The 9,722-nt window shown below is 34.9% G+C and overlaps 1 long non-coding RNA gene across 2 annotated transcripts; it reads left to right on the forward strand.

The window, feature by feature from the left end:
* Positions 1–1,160: 1,160 nt before the first annotated feature.
* Positions 1,161–8,660, forward strand: LOC310901741. 2 transcript variants are annotated; one of them, XR_014586112.1, is made up of 4 exons: positions 1,161–1,259; positions 1,890–2,088; positions 3,343–3,418; positions 8,167–8,660. It is a non-coding gene; the product is annotated as an uncharacterized lncRNA (long non-coding RNA). The 2 variants fall into 2 exon arrangements; XR_014586111.1 differs by having other exon boundaries at positions 3,343–8,660.
* The last annotated feature ends 1,062 nt before the right edge of the window (positions 8,661–9,722 follow it).

Genomic DNA, 9,722 nt, shown 5'->3' on the forward strand with positions numbered 1-9,722 from the left:
TGATATGATCACAAAACACAGTGAGAATTGATTTGAGTCTTCCTACCTTTACCAAGAGGAATCTAATAATATAGAGTTTTCTAAACAGAACTGTACAAAATGTTGGGGTAAAGATATTGATAAAAATTAAGGAAATGCAGAAAGGTATTTTCATTATCAACTAATATTTATGATAAAAAGTGAAGGCATACTAACATCAGAAGTAAATTATAAATAGAATTGTGTCTTACCTTACTCCTCCCCCCCCCCAAAAAAAAAAAAATAAATAAAAAAGTGTTCTAGGTGCAAAACCCACCCATCCATATCTATTTTGTTCCTCATTCGCCCATAACCTTTTACACTTAAATAGGGATGGAGAACATATTTACTCTTTAGCATAAATATTTTTTGATTCTGGTCCAGCATTTAATTGAAATCCTATTATACCTTGATTTCTAAACAAGTATTTTTCATTCTCTATAAAACAAAGTGAAGGAAAACAAATATAGGCACAATAAAAACATAATGCTGAAAAAAATTATAATCGGTATAAATTTGCTTTCCAGAAGGAATCTCAGAAGATGTAGCCCAAAGGGCTATTACATAAGAGTTAGAAAATGAGTAACATGGGAAAGCCTTTAACCTAATTATGGTTTTCTTATTATTTTATTGGCACTATTGAATTTTCATGGCTGAGCCAACACAACTGCTATAGCTGTGCCTGCTGTCATTGCTCATTATTATCTTTTTTTTTTATACCAAATTATAAATGTGCATGTAGCATTCTGCAAACAAACAAGAGATAAGGTCTGTGTTTCTTGGCTAAATGTTGGCAGTGTTATGCTTTATACACATCTTAGATGGCACTTTCTCCAAAGTGATCCCACTGCCGAGGTCTCCTCAAGCCCATCAAAATAGTCATAAATTTATGACCATAAGACACATTGCTCCTGCAGGTGTCTACCTTCAATTGTCAAACCTTACCCCCTAGCTCTCTAATCATTGAGGAGCTTCCCAAATTACTGGCTGTTAAGTTTTGCAAGCATATAATGCAGCTCTTTTGTGTCTTTCTTACTGAGGATGAAGCCCAAAATATTGGCCTCCTGTTTTGTAGTTTTCTAAAATAAGTATCTTCCTCTTGTTTGCAGCGCAGCAACATGGCATGACACCATACAATTCATCAGTGAGTCAACAGCTTCCTGTTCAGTCATGGAACTTGGTCACTGAAGTTATGCCATCCAGAAAGACCTGTTGGGCAAGGAAGCCACACAGATGATAAGGTACCCGATAGTCTTATGCCTTTGGCCCCATTGTGGATTTTGAGAACTTATGATTCAGATCTTGCATCTTGTCGTGGAAAAGACCTGAAAGCATTACGAGAAGTCTACATTAGCACATGCTAGAGCCACCTGCATCCTCATAAGGCTGAGAACTTACCACCAAGTCCAATCCAAACACAAGACACCCCTCAGTTAGCATCATCTATAAGGCCCTGCTAGATTCCCCCAGCTATCTCCAGCAAGGCTGGGCCCTATAAAATAAAATAAAATAAAATAAAAAAATAAAATAAGATAAGATAAGATAAAATAAAATAAAATAAAATAAAATAAAATAAAATAAAATAAAATAAAATAAATAAAATAAAATAAAATAAAATAAATAAAATAAAATAAAATAAAATAAAATAAAATAAAATAAAATAAAATAAAATAAAATAAAATAAAATAAAATAAAAAGAGATGGACAGATGGATTTCTCATCTATCCCATCTATCCAAACATTAGCTTATGCTTGGAAGAATACTGAGCAATTCTATTTAGCAGGGGAAGTTCAGGTAAAGCTGTATTCTTGTCTCTCACCCAAGAGCCCTAAACACTAGTCATGTCCAATCACTCCCTCTCTTTCTCTAGATCAGTGAATAGAGAATTACTCCACAGAAACTGGAACGGCTTCAGCAGGAGTGATTAAAAGAACCTCCATGAGTCCTGCGGTTCAAGGAACATATTCTAGGAAAAACCATATCATCAATATCTGAACTCAGCTGGAGCTCATGCAGCCAGCATCATCTAGGATTTGGGACTAAGCTAAAGCAGGATATGATAAGGGATGGTAAGAGACATTGTATGTGATGGGATATGATATACTGAACTAAGCATTTATGGCTGGTTTGCTTAGCAACACACCCCTGGAGGCTCCATATATTACATTTTATAAAAATACTGGGTTTACTCTAGATCCAGAAGCCTAGAATTTATGACAGGACATGTCAAATGATAGAAATAAACAATATGGCACATTCTTTAATGTTGATTTTTGGGAACAAAAGGACTAAACTCAGAATAACATGAACATAACATTTTATATATGACAGGCAACAACTGTGAAAATGAATGTGAAAATCATCGTTATTTAAAATATTCTTCTCAATTTTATAAGTAATTAATACACATAATTTAGTATTCATTATTTCTTATTCCTTTGGAAAAGTTCCAGAAGTAATGTTAAAGTCACTATGAATAGAGTTAATTTGATTTAATCATACACTGTTTAGGTGTCTCACATATACTAGTCATTTTGTTTTCATCTATAGTCATGGGAAGGAAAGAGAGAATGCTTCATGCCTTGAATAGAGACTTTTCTCAAGTTAGGGTGGAACTTCTGGAGAACTAATGTCTCTGTATCAGCAACAGAATAAAACTGTGTAACTGACTTAAATGGAATTTCACAGAGTTAGATCACTTGAATAACATGTAACGTGATTTTGGGAGAACATTTTTCTACATAACAAATTATACTTAAGTGAAAAAAAAATATATAAAACTCAGGCATGTGCTTGTTAAAAACTGAAAAAACTTATTGTACTGGGTCTGTCTGTTTAGGATGGAGTTAACTTTCCCTGCAGTAGCCCATATAGTGTTGTGCTCTGAACTTGTAGCTAGAACAGCAATGGTATTACACCAGTGTTTTGTCTATTATTGGCACATCAAGACTCCCTCCAATCCCCACCAGAGCCTGTAGGCTGGGGGTGGGCAAGAAGGGGGGCCATAACCAGGGAAGCTGATCTAAACCAACCAAAGGGATATTCCAAACCGTATGTTGTCACACTCAGCAATAAATAGTGGGAAAGAGGAAGGAGCAGGGGGCACTCATTATGAAAACGTCTGTCCTCCCAAAGAGCTGCTATGCATATTGAAGGCCTGTTTCTTGGGTCATGGCCGAACATCACTCATCGATGGGAAGCAGAGAATTTTTTTTTTTCTCTCTCTGTGCTTCTGCATGGCCTTTATTTATTTTTCCCTCTTCCTTTTCCCTTTAATTAAATTATCCTTACCTCAGCCCATAAGTCTTTTTTTTTCTTTTCAGCGTACCTTCTTCTGTCCCTCTTCTTCTGAGGAGGGGGAGTGAGAGCGGTTGCGGTGGAGTTCAGCAGCCCAACAAGGTAAAAAACCATACTTACGCATAACAAGCAAAAAGGAATGGAATAATTGTGGATTAACTAGATACTAACTAATCAAAATCGTTAAAACGCCTGTTATTAACTATGTATCTTCCAGCCTTTTTCCAAAAAGAGAGAACTATTGTTCTTTTATTTTTATAACTTTACTTGGCTATAGGTTAAAATGCAACATCTCAGATATGTTTATATAGCTGGTATTAGCTTACAGTACAATTTTGAAGATGATAAGTATTGTAAGAGTTCCTGGGAAATGGCTGACCTCAACTATTTTTAACTGAATGTGGGAGTAGTCGCACTTTAAATCCTCTGGGTCACCAATTCACATCTAAGTAGTATTTTGCAGGTATAATTGCCACTGTGATCTTGAAGAAACAAGAGATTATTGGTTTCAGATCCAGGTTCTGACTAAGGATAGGATAAAAGCAAATCCTTATGTTCCACCTTGTTATGATCAGACATATTGAACTTTTGTTAAAGAAAATACATTTTCTCATTTGAGGGACCCAAAACTTAACCTTCCTATCTTCTACTCCAATTGTTCATTAGAAAAAAAAATAAATAAAATAAAAATAAAAATAAAATAAAATAAAATAAAATAAAATAAAATAAAATAAAATAAATAAATAAAATAAAATAAAATAAAATAAAATAAAGAAACTTAATTTCATCCTAAAAACAAAAACTTGTGGAGCATCTTTAATGTAGTATATAACATTTGTGGGAATACATTCTCATCTTTTGAATAGAAAATATAACCTACTGCTAGATACATTCAAGAAATATATTTATTCTCAACACATTCATTCTTGAATAATCTTAATTTCAAATTATATTGATGTCCCTTCATAAATTCTCCTGTTGCACAGATAGCCTGTCAAGCCCAGACGAAAGGCCAAAGTGAGTTTTTTGACACAGAAAATATCTCTCTGAAGAGAAAATTCCTAATTCCTTTTTTTTTTTTTCTTCCCCACATGAATGCTGAATAAACAGGTTTTCAATAATACAGAGTAATAAATGGCAAACTTGCCTGAATCCAATTATTAATCTGATATTCAGATATTTAATTCATTCCTAGTAAGAATTCTGCTATATCAGCACTGAATGATTGCACTTTCTGAGTGGTTCTTTTCTTTAAAACAGTATTCTTTAACACAGTACTGTTGTAATGCCATGAATACACAAGCACATTTTGCACATATTCAATAACTGTCTGCACCAGTGAGAAGAAAAAACATTGAGTTGTATTTACTGAATGTGATGCTGGCAAAGAGGTCCTATTTTCAGTATTCAGGTGCACTATACTGTCTACTTAGTTTAAAAAAATAAACGGTGGGAATTATAATATAGAAATTGGGTACATTGACATTATAGCCTATTTTTCATTATCTGAAAACAACTTTAATACAAATTTAATGCTATACTTCCATTCCACAAATGCTTTTGTCTCATGGAAGTCAGCAGTATTGCTCAAAATGTTTTTGCTCCTCACTCTGACACTTGTCTATCCATCCACATTCTCACTTTCTCTTCTGCCACACATGGGTAACTTTGGTTCAAAAAATATCATGGCAACAAGCAAATAAAAACATTTATCAAATTCATCCTTTTCCCACTCTGATGCCCTGTGTGTCTATATAACTGTTATCATCAGTTAAAAGAAATGGGTAAGGGTTAGAATGGACCAGCCTTTTTTGCAGCATTGCAAAATATGATATACTAGATTGATTGTGGAAATATGACAGATGTACCAACACAGAAAAGAGAGTTTCTATGATAAAACAGCTTGCTTTAACAGTATTGTACTTCCCAGAGGCTGTAGGTGTTATTTATTAATACTACACAAACTTTCCTACATTTCTATTTTTAAGGTATTTGAAAGTATTTGAAACCTGACATGTAAGAAAAGTTTTACCTTCTAAATAATTAGCACTTGTTGACATCATATGAAATTATTTATTTATTATTTACATTATTTACAAATACAATCATTTACAAATATAATTTAAGAATACAGGGAAAGAAAAACAGAAGGGAAACCTTTGTTCATTAAGATCCACTCTCAGCTGCACCATATATTTTGTCATATTAACTCCCTTCCTTCATTTTCCTTGGCTCTGTTTTGTAAAAGTGCTAAAAATCTAAGTTGATTTTCTCCTTGTGTTATACTGGAGGATGAAGGTAAGAAGAAAAACTCTTGCCTATTCTTCCTGCCTGAGTCTCAGATGAGCTAAATGTGATGGGCTCATGTGGGATAACTAATAGTGTACATCATCACTCCCATCAAGTTTCAGAAAAACTGATTGTTGCATCAGTAATGTTCCATAGAGACAGCTGTGTCTCGGTGGAAACCATTACATAGAACAGTATCATTGCTGTCTTGTACCCTCAGTGCTGGTTTTGAGTAGAAATCCTACCTAGGACCTCAGAATTTTTTTCCATCCAGAGTTTATTGAAACCTAGAAATCTGAAAGTCTGAAATTTTAAGGGGAGGACTAAGACAAACAGAATATTTAGGGAGAACAATAGAATAAAAGACCAAGCCTTCATTTCCTTAAAATATGTGAGTCATTAACCTGTGCCACCATAGGGGCTTTTGAGATGCGAAGAGAAAGTTCTGATTTTTTTTCCTGCAGCAGACAATGGGCCACCTGCATAATATGTGCTACTTAAACTCATTACAGAACCTAGGGTGTGCAGTAAATAAGTAAAAAAAAAAAAAAAAAAAAAAAAGTTGCATAGCTTTCTGCTGTGTAACTGCTTGCAATATAATTTATCCCTCAAGCAAAATGAAACAATCACCTGCTAAAGCTATTCAGCTACCATGAATAATTGAAATGACCACAAAATCTGTAGTTCAGATCCATTCTAACATATTCATAGAGAGAAAAAAATACGTTTTAATTGCTTGCATTGTATAAAATCAATGAAATTTGCTGTTCTGATTCTATACATGAGTAATTCAGAAATTTATTCCCAGCTAGCTTGTATTATAGGAGGTATATATATATTTTATCCAGGTGTTAATCCAAAGACATTAATATTAATGTACAGATATTCTCTAAAAATTTTAGAGCTAGAGAAACCAAACCAGTAAGGGCAGGTCAAACAGAATAACCCTTGTTCTCTGGGCTGATACACTATGGACATGATGAACAGGATTTTTATCTAAACATTACTCCTCTGAGAAATCCAAGGAAATTCCTTCAAAGAGAAATTGTGGCATACTTCAAAAAGAGTCAATACTGAGAAATACCAGCAGATTTAGCCTGTAATACAAAAAGTAATTAGCATGCCTGTTATGTTGTATTTCTCTTGATTTCAGGGGAAAATACAAGAAAGTGTAACTATGTATGGAGGCCATACAGTGGAAATATAAAAACAGAAATCCTGTCCTTGTTGGATACTTTGCCATATTTCACAGTTCTTACTTATTTACACTAACCATTTCACAATTACCTAGGTTTTATGTTCTTTGTAATATTGTACTTATTATAGCTAATAAAAACTCTCTCCTCCCCTCTCTCATATCACCAATTTTTGCTCTGATAGACAAAAGGACAAAAAAGTGAGGGAGATAGAATTGTTCTCCCAGCTCTTTGAATGTGGATACCATATAAACACATAGCTGCCCAGCTCTAAAATCTGGGATGACACCTGGGGATGAGAAACCATCCCCAGGTGACAATATCTAGCACCTTCTTTACTACACTTTATTTGGGTGCAGACAGAAGAATCTATACTGGAGACTGGCACATTTGCAACATCCAGTTCTTTTCTGTATATATTAAAAAAATAAAAATAAAAATAAAAATAAATAAATAAAAATTCTTATCTTTCAAGACTAGCTTCCTGTCCCTTCTGCTGTTTGAGTAGTGAACAAGGCCATATGCCAATAAGCAATGCAGCCAGAAGACTTTCAGGATACTCATGCCTACTCTCTGAGCACTCATGGCAACTCTGGTGATAGAAAAGGACAAATGTCATTATCCACATGCTTATATTCAGGCATGACCAAGTTGGTTATTAGGAACTGCAAATCAAATCTGTACTATCTGAATTTGAAGTGGAAGTATTCTCCCTTGACACATTTGTATAGTAGAAATGCATTGCTTTATCTGGGAGTCCATCTTTAAAACACAAGAAATATACAACAGTTTATGAACTCTCTGGGGAAAAGCACATCTTCTCATTGTATGAGCATCTAGTGTAATGGGACTCCAGTTAGGATTGTAAGAATAGCACCCATTACCTCCTTCTGGAGATCCAAGAAAAAAATTTCTCCCAGGAGTAAGCCATCCCCAGAGTGTGAGGAACCACCATTGTTTGCATTTATGTTAGATAATCTTTATATTAAATTGCAGGAAAAAAAAAAAAAAAGTCCAAGTTCATTTAATCAAAGGTCCTGATTCCTGACCTCTTTGCAATTCCATTGATTCCCATTTTTATTTGGGAGTTTGGGATCCACCAGGGCAGGATCCATTTGATGAGGGGGCCCGGGTGCATAAGCGTAATTACTTCAGTGGTTTGGTACACTTTCTGCATACCAAAGAGACCTTAAAATAGGAAAGCTTTCATTGCCAGAAGTTAAAGTGCCTTTAATATTTATTATACAGTTAATATGCCTCTTCAGGAAATCCTTTGAGGGAAATAACAAAGATCAATAGAGGCCTGATGAATCCTAAATGGAGAAACTAAAGAAGTATTTATTTTTCTGTCTATGTATCTCCTAGGCATGACAGCAAATCTGCAGGCACATTATAGCAATGGCCCAGGGTATTCTGTGGAATTACAGGAAGGTGAAGACATTTTCAAACACAAGAGCCAAGACTGTGCACTACCACAATGCTGATTATTATACTACGCAAAGCTTCAAACCACACATCCAAAAGCAATGTGCTCATGGAAATAAGGAATAAAACACTAGATTGTTGGTCAAAATATTATACATTAAATTTATGCAGAATATTGCATCTTTAATAAAATATTGAGCACCTGCTGCAGAAGAAGAATGACCTATATCTGTTGGACTGTTTCAATATTAAGCCGAGTTTATTTCGCAGGATCACATGTCATTATGAAAAAGAACTACGAAAAAAAAAAAGAGAAAGACAGAAAGAAAGAGAGAAAGAGAAAGAGACAAAGAGAGAAAGAGAGAAAGAAAGAAAAAGAAAGAGAGAAAAAGAGAAAGGGAGAAAGGAAGGAAGCGAGAAAGAGAGGAAGGAAGGGAGGGAGGACGGGAGGGAAGGAGGGAGAGAAGGAGGGAGGGAAGGAGGGAGGGAGGGAAGGAGGGAGGAAGGGAAGGAGGGAGGAAGGAAGGAAGGAAACCCCTGGGGAAATGATCAAATTATAGCCCATCTAGAAGTCAAAATCTCTGCTTATTTATTTACATAAAGAAAGATGCCTAGTGTTTGACACCCATTTATCATAAATGCCTTTGAAATTACAGTTGATGTAAAATTTTGGTGATATCAATACCATGCAAAAAGCAAGGAGCAAAAACAAATAAGAAGGCATTTGGCTGAGGACCATAATCATTAGTGTCCCAAATGGAGCTTGTGTCACTGGTGCATAGTGCTCACTGATAAGTTTCCTTTAGCTCCCCTGAATGAACAAACTTGTCACCTGCACTATGTAATCTCCATGCAGCATTTAGAATTAGTGCTTATATAGAAATTATGCCTCCACCAAGCTTTTTTGTACAATAGTATTATTAATTTACACTTGTATAAACCAACACTGAATATGTGAAACAAAAAAACTTATATCACCCATGTTACAGGAGGATTTATATTCCAGCTGGCTTCTTGCATGAAATGAAGTCCTTAAAACATGGGCATTAACTTCCTCCACTGGTACAAATTTACCCCAAATTACCCATTTTGAAGTCAAACTCTTCCAGTTTACACTGACTTACATCATTTCCAGAAATAAACTCCCTAGACATGTTAAATATAAATCTTATTTAGGATCCAGAGGGATAAGATATAGTTTTGTATCTTCAGTTGGCAGCTTGAATCAGAATATGTGCCACCAGTCTGCTTGTCCCCTCTTTTTGCTTGACTGGAAACAGAAGGGTCTGCAAATTGATAGAAAATCTTTTTAACTGAGTTTATTATTGACTAGAGTGGTTCCACTAAACATCCATCTGGATCCCGAATGCTTCCCAACACTCACCCACCCGCTTCAATACTGCAGTCTGAAGTTAAATAATAAATTAAATAAATTGAATACTGCTGGAAGAAATACCACCTTATTCCTGGAGATTTTTCACCACGCCTTATATAGT

Source organism: Anser anser, assembly GCF_964211835.1.
Source record: "Anser anser genome assembly, chromosome: 6".
Classification (NCBI taxonomy): domain Eukaryota; kingdom Metazoa; phylum Chordata; class Aves; order Anseriformes; family Anatidae; genus Anser; species Anser anser.